Raw genomic sequence first — 12,889 nt, forward strand, 5'->3', positions numbered from 1 at the left:
TCATGGCAGTGAGTCCTTTAAACAGGTTGAGCAGGTATGACAGATGGTGCAGGGATGGCTTGGCATCAAGCATCATGACATGTTGTAGATGGAATGGAGTTTCCATGGACCTGAGCATGGTGGTGAGATTCCTGGTGAGTCTGAGATGTGGCAAGAATCCGAGATAGACTAGTGAAGGCATAAGGATGTTCACTCTCACGGCTTGAGCATGACAGTTGGATTAGCTACCCAACTAGTTCAAACATGGGGTCCGGAAGTGCACGGAGAGATGCAGGAATCAGGTAGATGAGGAGGATAGTTCGCAGGATGAGGACGACACATGGTGGAGATGGAGTTCTACATATGTTGTAGGGATGTTTGCAGTATGTGGAGAAGTTGACATCATGGACCAAGGGTGAGACAGATATTGATGTTGATCTTGGTGGATGGCTACCAGGATGGTATGTTGTTGAGGATGAAAACGACTTCAGGTGGAGGAGGATGTAAGGACCTGTGGTCCTTGACTCGCCCACCGGGTGAAGTGCGGCTGTGGATGAGGCTTGAACGAGCGTTCAATTGAAGTGTGACTGTGGTTCGGTTGAAGTGCGAGCTCCTTGGGTGTGCGATAGAATGTTATGCGCATATGAGGAGTGGGTGAGCATGTATATATGCATGTGGCATGGTGTTAAACCGTATGGAGGCCGACCAACGATTGTGTGGAGCCGACGGAGGGTGAATGCATGTGTAGGAAGGCCGACATGATATTTGGGAGCTTTTGCGATGGCGTGAGGGCTTTGGGCGAGTCGGCTGGGCAGCCTAGACTTTGCCCTACGTTGAGTATATATTGGGAGAGCATGGAGCTCATTCGAACCATCAACAATCGCTCAACATCTTTGCTCAAAGGAGAAGGCACAGGTCTAGTGCGCAGAACTAAGGAGGAAGGCGTAGATTATAGATGCGCCCATTCTTGGGCTTGGTTGCACGGTAGAGACTCGCTTAACTCGGTTGTGGGTGAAGGGTGTGGGCAGGAGCGCCCGGCGGTTAGTTGAGGGCGTGCATAGGTTTGTGGCGCCCGATTTGTATGAAGGTGCCCGACGGTGAAACAGGGGAGCACCCGGTTTGTGCGACGACTTGGCACGAGTGTCTTGGCGACTCGGGTGAGTGCCTGCCCGTCGTGCAAGTGCGCACGGTGACTTGGTGAAGTGTTGAGATTATGAACGGAGGTGTGTCTTGGGTGGAGGCGCCCGTGTGTGGTGACTTAGAGGTGCGCCCAAGTTGGGCAAACAACACGATCATGCGACAAGGTGAATGAAGGGTTGGTGAGTCATGCGGCAATCATGTAGAGGCACCGACGAGCTGGGCAACCGAGTTTGCCAAAGATTGTAAATTTGGCTAAGTATGAAACTTGGAGTCTACAAGTATACTTGTAAAGCTTGTAAGTTGTAAAAGATTGTATAATATATTATTCAGGCAGACTCATTGTTCAGGGAGTTGCCACTCCCTTTATACTATGCAATTTTGTTCTTCATTTATAATTACTGTTGATAATGAATGTGTATGGGTGTTCATTGGTATAAAGGATAACATAATAATAATTGGTTGCGAAACACAAACTAAGTAGGAGTAAGTGGTTAGGCGTAGTCCACAAACATAAGTATTAGTGAAAAGAAAGTGTTCGGTGGTGCTGCACCTCGGTAAGAGCGGTTGGAAGACTACCGCCGGCTTGGGGGCATGATAGATGGGGTGGAGCAGGGTGAGGGGCGGCACCCCACACAGTGCCACCTTGGTGGCCTACTCACCTTCTCGGGGTGGTTGGCCGATTTTAAGAATAGCCTAGTCACCCTAGGCAGGCTGGCCGGCCACCAGGGTGGCGCGGGGTCGGTGGCTGAACCCTAGCCCGTGCCACCTCGACGGCCCGCTCGCTCAACCGTGGTGGCTGGGCGATTCCGATAATCACCTAGCTACCCTGGGCGGGCGGGCGGGCCACTGGGTTGATGTGGGGTGGGTGGCGACATGCCACCCCGGGCCACCTCAGAGGCCTCCCCACCTGCGCAAGTGGGCCGGGAGGGTGCCGCTAGGTGGGCGGCGGCACCCTACCCCGTGCCACCCTGGCGGCCCATCCACCCACTTGTGGTGGCTGGACGATTCCAATTCTGAGAATCACACAGCTACCCTAGGCGGTTGGACAGGCTGCAGGGGTGGCACGGGGTGGGTGCTGGCACCCCACCACACGCCACCTTGGCGGCCTGCCCGTCCACCCAGGGTGGTTGGGCAGGAAGCCAGGGTGGCGCGGGGTGGGCGGCGGTACCCCACACACGTCGGGCGGGTGGACGGGCAGGTGGGCCACTGGTGTAGCATGGGGTGGGGTTCCCTCGCCCACCCCGTGCCACCCCATCGGCTCGTCCAGCCGACAATGTGGCTTGGTGATTCTCATAATCGCCCAGCCACCCTGGGCGGGCGGGCGGGCCACGCGGGGTGGGGTGTTACCCCTCACCCCACGCCACCACGGTGGCCTGCCCGCTCGCCAAGGGGTTGCTGGGCGATTGTCAAAATCGTCTAGCCACCACGAAAGGGCGAGCTAGCTACCAGGGTGGCGCGGGGTGTGGCGTCGCACCCCAACCCCTGCCACCTCGGCGGCCTGCCGGCCCACCCGTGGTGGCTTGGCGATTATGAGATTTGCCTAGCCACCCTAAGCGGGCGGGCGGGCCACCGGGGTTACGCGGGGTTGGGTTCTGCACCCACCCCGTGTGACCCCAGTAGCCTGCCCGCTTGCCCGAGGCATGCCCACCCCGTGCCACCCTAGCAACCTGCCCGCCTGCCCGAGTTGGCTAGGTGATTCCAAGAATCGCCCAACCACCACAACCGGGGGGGCGGGCCGCCGGGGTGAGTGGCCACACTCCACCCCGTGCCACCCTGGTGGGCTGCTTGTCTGCCTGGCATGGTTGGGCGATTCTCAGAATCACCCAGCCACACTGGGCGGGGTGGCACGGGGAGGGCAGTAGAACCCCACGCTGTTCCACTTCAGCAGCCTACCCGCCTGCCCGCGGTGCTCCCACCCCGTGCCACATCAGTAGCCTGCCCGCTCGCCTAGGGTGGCTAGGTGATTTCGAGAATTGCCCAACCACCTCAAGCGGGCGGGCAGTCAGGCCGCCGAGTTGGAGCGGGGTGAGGGGCAGCACCCCACCCAGTGCCACCTTGGTGGCCTACTTGCCTGCCCGGGGTGGCTAGACGACTCTAAGAATCTCCTAGTCAACCCAGGTAGGCTGGCAGGCCACCAAGGTGGCACGGGGTCGGCAGTCGAACCCCAGCCCATGCCACCTCGACGGCTCGCCCACTTGACTGTGGTGGCTAGGCAATTCCGAGAGTCACCTAGCTACCCCGGGCGAGCAGGCGGGCCACTGGGTTGGCGCGGGGTGGGTGACGACACCCCACCCCGGGCCACCATGGCGGGTGGGTGGTCGTTCCGATGGGGCGGCACTTGGAATCGCCCAGCTACCCTGGGAGGGCAGCCGGGCCGTCGAGGTGGCACGAGGTGGTGTTCCGCCGCCCACCCCGTGCCACTCCGGCGGCTCGCCTATCCTCTCGAGGTGGTCGGGTAGGCCACTGGGGTGTCGTGCAGTGGGGTTATACCGCCCACCCCCTGCCACCCCTGTGGCCCGCCCGCCCGCCCAGTGTGGAAGGGCAATTCTCAGAATCGCCTAGCCACCCCGGGCAGGCAGGCTGGCCGCCAGGTGGGTCGCCGCCTAACCTGTGCCACCCCGTTGGCTTGCCCGCTCGCCCTGGGTGGCTGGGCGATTCTCAAAATCACCCAGCCATCGTAGGTGAGCAGGTGGGCCACCGGGGTGGGGCGAGGTGGAGTGTCGCCCCTCACCCCATGCCACCTTGGTGGCCCGCCCGGGGTGGCGAGGGGTTGGGTGCTATCACCCACCCCTCGCCACCTCGGTGGCCCTCCCACCTGCCTAGGGTGGTCGGGCGATTTTGAGAATCGCCAGGCCACCCTGGGAAAGCTGGTAGGCCGCCGGGGTAGCGCGAGGTGGGGTGCCACATCGGCGGCCCGCCCGCTCGCCTGGGTTGGCCTGGCAATTCCCTGGGTGGTGGACCGGCAGGCCGTCAGGGTGGCACAGGGTGTGGGTGCCCAGCTTTACTAGGCCCACCATTCTCACAACTGACATATTGGTTAATTTGGCTCAAGAAAGTATTAATTTAAAAAAAAATCTACTGGATTAAACTAATTTAATATGAAAATTTTCAAGGAAAAAAAATTAACTAACCTTTCAATTGCGAGAATTCTTCGTTGAATATGTTGCTGCTCCACAAATTCGCTCCAAGTCTTTCAACGAACCTCAGAAAACCTTGATGTAATGTGAGTAATAGTGGTAATGGAATTTAGTATATTGGTGAAATTACAGAGATGTTTTACCGTACGGTTAATGTGGGATTAATTTGTTTTGAAAAAATTTAACATGTTAATTTTTTTATGGCGATGAAGGAAAATATGATAAAGCGAATATTATGGAATTGTTTTATAGCGGGGTAAATGTGGGATTAATTTTTTTTAGAATGTATTATAAAAATTGAAAAAAACATTCAATTGTTTAGTAAATATTATATACTTTGACTATTAAAATAATTTAGGTAGAAGTTGTAGTTTACAATTTTAACTTTAATGATTTATTTCATAAAAAATTTAGTTTATATTTTTCATTAAATTGTAGAATAAAATAATGAAGAGAAATAAATCTCACAAACTTTTAGGAGGGAAATATTTTCGCGAAACTTTTTGGGGGGGAAATTTTTTGTGGGAAAATTTCATTCTCTAAGCTATATAATATCTTTAGGAGACTCTCCATTTATATCATTCAACATCTTTTATTTTAAAGGGATGGATTGTCTTGATAGTGAAGTTTCGATTTATACAACATCAACATCTTCATTGCATAACAACTCTATTGAAATGGATGAATATAGCCAGAATTGTTCCACTATGAATAAACGGAGAAGGAGATCGGAAATGGTAGAAGTTGTTGCTACAGCCTCCCCTGGCACCACCCCGGCCGCCCGACCACCCACGAGGTGGCTGCCAAGGTGGCGCGAGGCGCTGCCATAGCCTTCCCCCTCAGCCACCCTGGTGGCCTGCCGGGCAAGGTGGCACAAGGGGGGCTACAGTGACAACTTCTACCATTTCTCTCCACATTGATCTCATTCTCTATCTTCAATATAATACTCAGCATCCCCCTTGGGGGGTAGATTGAATACATAGAAAGAGATCAACATCAGGAGAAATGGTAGAAGCCCCCCGGTGCCACCCCGCAGACCCTCTCGTCCACGGGGTGGCGGGCGATTCTCGGAATCGCCAGGCCACCCTGGGCGAGCGGGCGGGCCACCATGGTGGGGTGGGGTGGGCGACGAAATATCCCGGCCAACTCGGGTAGGTAGGTTGCCTAACGGGGTGGGCGGCGGAACCCCACCCCGTGCCACCTCGGTGGTCCGCCGCCCGCCTGGGCTGCCTGAGCGATTCTAAGAATTTCCCAGCCACCTTGGGCGGGTGGGTGGGTAGGCAGGCGAGCCGCTAGGGTGGGCGGTGAAACCCCACCCCGTGCCACCCCGTTGGCTCGCCTGCCCTCTCGAGATGGTTGGGTGATTCTAAGAATCACCTAGCCACCCCAGGCGACCGAGCGGGCCACCGGGGTGATACGAGGTGGGCGGTGGAACCCCACCTCGCGTTAGCTCGGTGGCCTGCCCGCCCACCCGGTGTGGTTGGGCGATTCTCGGAATCACCCAGCCACCGCGAGTGGGTGGGCAAGCCGCCGAAGTGGTGCGGGGTGGGCGGCAGCACCACACCTCGTGCCACCCTAGTGGCCCATTCGCCTGCTCAGGGTGGCTGGGTGATTTCGAGAATCTCCCAGCCACCCTGGCCGAGCAGGCGCGCTGCCAAGGTGGCAGAGGTTGAGGGGCAACACCCCACCCCACGCCACCTTGGCAGACCGCCTGCCCAATAGGGATGGGTGGGCGATTCTGAGGATCGCCTAGCTACCCTGGGTAGGCAGGCGGGCTGTTGGGGTGGCCTGGGTTGGGCGGCGACACCCCACCCTATGCCACCCTGTGGCCCGCCCACCCGCCTGGCGTGGCTAGGTGATTCCAAGAATCGCCCAACGACACCAAGTGGGCGGGCGGGCCCCTAGGGGAATCGCCTAGCCACCCCAGGCAAACGGGCAGGCCACTAGGGTGACGTGTGGTGGGCATCCAGACCCCTCACCCCGTGCCGCCCCGGCAACCCGCCTGCCAGCCCGGGGTGCCCAGCTACCTAAGACTAGCGGGCAGGGTGGCACAGGTTGGGCGGCGGCACCCGAACCGGCTGCTAGCTCACCTGCCCTGGGTGGCTAGGCGATTCTGAGAATTGCCCTTCCACCCCGGGCAGGCGGATGGGCTGCCGGTGTGGCACGGGGTGGGCGACAGAACCCCACCCTACGACACCCTAGCGGCTCGTCTGCCCGGCCGAGGTGGTAGGGTGATTCTCAGAATCGCCCAGCCAACCTAGGGGGTCAGGCGGGTCGTCGGGGTGGCGCGAGGTCGGCGGTGGCACACCACCCCGCGCCACCCCAGCGGCTTGCCTGCCTATCTGGTGTGGCTGGGTGATTCTCAAAATCAGCCAGTCGAGGTGGCGTAGGGTGGACAGTAGTACCCCACCTTGCACGACCCCGACGGCCCGCCTACCCCCCCATGGTGGCTGGTTGATTTCAAGAATCTCCCAGCCACACCGGGCGGGTGGGCGGGCTACCGGGGTGGCGCGGGGTGAGGGGCGACACCCTCACCCTGCGCCACGCCGACAGCCCGCCCACCGGCCCGCCCTCCCAGGGTGCCTGGGCAATTCTAAGGATCGCCAAGCCACCTCATTGGGCGGGCGGGCCGCCGGAGTGGCGCGGGGTGTGGTGTCGCGCCCATCCTATGCCACCCCAACGGCCCACCCGCCGGACGGGGTGGCTTGGCGATTCTCAGAATCACCCAGCCACCTCGAGGTGAGGGACGGCACCCCACCCCGCGCCACCCCGGCAGCTCACCCGCCCGTGCGGGTTGGTTAGGTAATTCTGAGAATCACCAAGCCACCCCATCGGGTGGGCAGGCTGCCGTTGTCGCATTCGGTGGGGTGCCACTGCCCACCCCGTGCCACCCAGCGGCCCACCCACCCGACTGGGTGGCTTGGCGATTCTCATAATCGCCTAGTCACCCTGGGCTAGTGGGCGGGCCGCCCGGGTGGAGAGAGGTGAGGGGCATCACCCCACCCCGCGCCACCCTAGTCACTCGACCAGGGTGGCACAGGGTGGGGTGTTGTCACCCACCCTGCGTCACCCTAGCGACCCGGTCACTTGACAGGGTGGCTTGGTGATTCTCGGTATCACCCAGCCACCTCAGGCAGGCCGCCGTGGTGGCACGGGGTGGGGTGCTGCTGCCGACCCCGTGCCACCTCGGTAGCCTGCCTGTCCACCCGGGGTGGCTGGGCAATTTCGAGAATTGCCTAGCCACCTTTGGTGGGCGGGCGAGCTGCCGGGGTTGCGTAGGGTGGGGTGTCGCTGCCCACCCCACGCCACCCCGGCAGCCCGCTTTCCCACCTGAGATGGCTGGGCGATTCTCAAAATTGCCCAGCCAACCCGGGCGGGCGGCTAGGGTGTCACGGGGTGGGGTTCCGCCACCCACCTTGCACCACCCTGGTGGCCCGCCCGCCCGCCCGGAGTGGCAGGGTGATTCTCGGAATTGCCCAGCCAGCCTGGGTGGGTGGGTTGGCTACTGGGTGGGGTGCCACCGGCCAACCTGTGCCACCCCGCTGGCTTGCTTGCCTGCTCGGGGTGGTTGGGCGATTCTTAGAGTTTCCCAGCCACTCCAGGTGGGTGGGCGGGCCACCAGGGTGGCGCAGGGTGGGCTGCTGGCCCTCACCCCTTGCCACCCCGGCGGTCTGTCCACCAGTCGGGGGTGGCTTGGCGATTTCGAGAATCGCCTAGCCACCCTGGGCGGACAGGCAGGCTGCCAGGGTGGTGCAGGGTGGGGTGTCGCCGCTCACCCCGCGCCACCCCGGTGGGCCGCCTGCCCACCCTGGGTGGCCGGGCAAGCCGCCGGGATTGTGCGGGGTGGGGGTGCCCAGCTTTACTAGGCCCACCATGCTCACAATGGACGTATTTGTTCATTTGGCTCACAAAAATTATTAATTTAAAAAAAAAATCTAGTTGATTAAACTAATTTTATATGAAAATTTTCAAGGAAAAAAATTTAACTAACCTTTCAATTGCGAGAATTCTTTGTTGAATATGTTGTTGATAGCAATGTAGTTGCTCCACAAATTCACTCTAAGTCTTTCGACAAACCTCAAAAAACCTTGATGTAATGTGATTAATAGTGATAATGGATTTTAGTATATAGGTGAAATTAGAGAGATATTTTACCGTATGGTTAATGTGGGATTAATTTGTTTTAAAAAAAAAATTAACATGTTAATTTTTTTATGGCGACGAAAGAAAATATGATAAGGCAAATATTATGGAATTATTTTACAGCGGGGTGAATTTGGGATTAATTTTTTTTAGAATGTATTATAAAAATTTAAAAAAAAATTCAATTGTTTAGTAAATATTATATACTTTGACTATTAAAATAATTTAGGTAGAAGTTGTAGTTTAGAATTTTAACTTTAATGATTTATTTCATAAAAAAATTTATTTTACATTTTTCATTAAATTGTAGAATAAAATAAAGAAGAGAAATAAATTTCACAAACTTTTAGGAGGGAAATATTTTCGTGAAACTTTTTGGGGTGAATATTTCTGGAGGGAAAATTTCATTCTCTAATCTTATATAATATCTTTAGGAGACTCTCCATTTGTATCATTCAGCATCTTCTATTTGAAAGGGGTGGATTGTCCTAATAGTGAAGTTTCGATTTATACAACATCAATATCTTCATCGTGTAACAACTCTATTCATATGGATGAATATAGCCGGAATTCTTCCACTATGAATAGAAAGTCAATTCTTACACTTAGTCCTGATCCTAAGAACTATGAGAGCAACACTGATGAAAGAGGGGATGGGGAATTTCAAATAAATAAATAGTCACAAATTCCACTTAGTCCTAATTTGAAGGACTATGAAAGCAACAATGATGATGAGCTTGATGGCAAATTTCAAAAGAATGGAGTGTCAGGGTGTCCACTTAGTCCTAATTCTAAGGACTATGAGAACAACAGTGATGAAGAGCATGATGGTGAAGTTCAAAAGAATGGAGTGTCATGGTGTCCACTTAGTCCTAATTCAAAGGACTATGAGAGCAGCAGTGTTGAAGAGAATGATGATGAATTTCAAAAGAATGGAGTGTCACGATGTCCACTTAGTCCTAATTCTAAGGACTATGAGAGAAGCAGTGATGAAGAGCGTGATAACGAATTTCAAAATAATGGAGTGTCAAAGTGTCCACTTAGACCTAATTCTAAGGACTATGAGAGCAGCAGTGATGAAGAGCATGATGATGAATTTCAAAATAATGGAGTGTCATGGTGTCCGGTTAGTCCTAATTCTAAGGACTATGAGAGCAGCAGTGATGAAGAGCGGGATGATGAATTTCAAAAGAATGGAGTGTCACGGTGTCCATTTAGTCTTAATTCCAACGACTATGAGAGCAACAATGATGAAGAACGTGATGATGAATTTCAAAAGAATGGAGTGTCACAATGTCCTCTTAGTTCTAATTCTAAGGACTATGAGAGTAGCAGTGATGAAGGACAGGATGATGCACTTAGTCCTAATTCTAATGAGTATAAAGGTAGCAGTGACAAAGGACACGATGTAGAATTTTCAGTAAGTAAACAGTCACATTTTCAATATAGTCCTAATTCTATGGACTATGAGAGCAGCACTGAAAATGAACATGAGGAAGAATATCCAATAGACATTGTGTCAAATTTTCCATTGAGTCCAAATTCTAAGGACTATGACAGTAGCACTGAAGAAGAGGAAGATGAAGAATATCCTCCAAGTCAGTATTTGAAAAGCACACCTGATCATAGTGTGGATAACATTCCTCTTAATAATGATGAAAATCCTTATACAAATGATGATCCAATGATGGAGATGTTGCCAAGAAATATTGTATCAAGGAGTAGGAGCAAATCTTTTTGTATCAATGCAAGATGTTCTAGTTATACAAGGGGTAGATCAAAATATGTGACGAGAAGAAGTTCTATCAGTGCACCCATTTCAAGTGAATGTTGCCAAAAGGATTTCTTGAAACATATGGATTTCAAATTTGCATTAGAGAGCAGGAAAAGATATTTGTCAATGAATAAAAGCATGCAAAATTCATATTTAGTTAGGTGCATGCAATCTACATTGTCAAGTTATGATTATCATATTAGGACTTTATTTATCTGTAGAAAAGCTTTCAAAATGTTTCATTCGATTGGGAATTTTTGTCTCTCGAGAATTCAAGAAAGTTTGGAAAAGGATCCTACATTTTATTCAGAAGTACATCATAAAAGACAGTTTGGGCCATTATCAAATACTGCAATGTCATGGATGAAAGATTTACTTTCAAAGCATGGAGAGTGTATTCCAGATAGAGAGACAATACATATTCCAGATAATTTTTCAATATGAGAAATCTATAACTTATACAAATAATATGCAGAAGGTGCTGAGGGACATGGCTGGTTTATTACATATCAATATTTTGTGAAGGTACGGAAGAAAGAATTTAACAATGTCCATATTCCTAAGAAGACAAGGATGGGGATTTGTAGTACATGTGCTTCTCTTAAATAAAAAAGGGACAAATGTGAAGGGTCAGAAAGAGGTAAGCATTCATAACCTTAACTTTGAAAATTGTATAGTCATCAACTATGAAAACATATTTCTTAATGGATTTATTTTATGTTGTGTAGATTCAATTGTCAAAGAACTTCAGGAGCATCACGAACAAAAAACAAATGGAAGGAAAAAGTTGTACAAGCATCGAAAGAAGTGTTATGATAATCCAAATAAATATTTGGGTTTGATAATTGATGGTATGGACTAGAAGAAAACACTTTTAACACATTTTGTTCGCACACCCAAAAATTTACAAGAGGAAAATTTTATTCAGTATCACTTGGTTGGTTGTATGGTCTTCAATGGGAAAATGTTGCCAAGGGTGTGCTTCACAGCTCCAAATATTCATAATGATGCAAATCTGACCATAACCATAATTGATGATGTGCTTTCTCATTGGTCTGGTAATCTTCCTGAAGTTTTGTATCTACAATTGGACAACACTTTCCATGAAAACAAAAATCAAGTTGTTTTTGGATATCTAAACATGCTTGTTGAGTTGAAAATTTTTCAGAAGGTAAAGGTTGGTTTCCTTCCCGTTGGGCACACTCATGACCATATTGATCAGATGTTCGGTCGTTTTTCAATCACATTGAGGAGGAAGGAAGTTGGGAGCTTGCCATCATTAATTGAATGTATTAGGAAATCATACATGCAAGAGCCTACTTTTGATGTGTTGGAAGAAACTGTTGACATGTGAAGGTTTAATCTGAGATCATATGGTGAGGGGAAATGCATTGAATAACTTAATGACATTAGCTTCCAACATCAATTTTGTATCAAAAAAAATGATGGGAAAACACTAATACGGGGAAAGAAGTATTCAACTACTGTAGAATGGGCACCATCATCAGGTTTGCAATTTTTGAGGTTCATTCCATATCATCCAATATTTGCATAAAAAATATTGTTTTTACAATCAGTTGGTGAAGTTCATAATGCATGCAAACAAAATAGAGATATAAATTATTTTGATTACCCAGAAGAAATTAAAAAATGTATTAGATATACATATGAGTACTCTGACATTGCTGATCCAGTTTGGTGGGAGTCATTTTTCAATAATCAAAGTGATATCATTTCAACAACAAAAAATGAAGATACTCCTTTGAAAAATCCATTTATTTGGCCACAAAATATGTCGAATGAACATGAGGAAATAAACATTGTTGAACATCAACTAATCTCAAGGTATTATTAATTCTTCACAGGCAGAGGAAAGAGAGATGAATATTGGTTCCATAAGATCTCATGCACAACGTGAATCCATGGAAGACCTTTATAGGGGTTCAGTACAAGATATTAAGGAGTGTTGCATGATCGCAGTGCTAGTAGATGGAGATCCCAATGGCTATCCATTCTGGGTTACTAAAGTTATAAAGGTCTTTACAGAAAATGAGGATGTTACAAGTGTTGAAGTACATTGGTATGCCACAAATACACACCCATTCAATGGTGTGTATAAGCCAGAGATGGTAGTTGACAAAAAAATTGGTGGAAAGAGAAAAAGAAAGGGTACGAATATAAATCGTTACCGCACAGACATATTAAAATTGGAGGATGTTGACATACTTGTTTATGACTTCAATTTAACAAAGAGAGGAACTCCTCACTTCAAGACGATAGAGATGCTGAAAAGGTTGTTACGAGAAGGAACAATGTTGAGATGGGAGTCTGTTGAAACCAGTCGTAGATCTAGAAGAATTTTAAAACTTGAAATGGTGGGCATGCATGTGGACTTAGATGGGGCACTAGTTGATGAAAGAGAAGAATATGGAAGATTTTCGTCAGCATCTAGTCACTCATCTGAAGATGTGAATTCTGATGGTGTGCAAGAAAATATGAGTGATTTTGAATAATTGCTGAAGACAATTTATATAACTGATGTATGCATCGTATCTTGAAATGAAATTTTTGATTTCCTTATGGTGTTAAATGAGAAGTTATGAGTCATTTTTATGTTGTTGGATTATATGTCTTAATTATGACAATTTTTATTGTTTAGAATATCTACAATGAAACATTAAATTAGAGATATAATGTATGTTTCATTCAATATACA

The sequence above is a fragment of the Pinus tabuliformis genome, chromosome J (genome assembly GCF_031772625.1).
Source record: "Pinus tabuliformis cultivar Carrire ecotype Pingquan chromosome J, CPIR1, whole genome shotgun sequence".
Classification (NCBI taxonomy): domain Eukaryota; kingdom Viridiplantae; phylum Streptophyta; class Pinopsida; order Pinales; family Pinaceae; genus Pinus; species Pinus tabuliformis.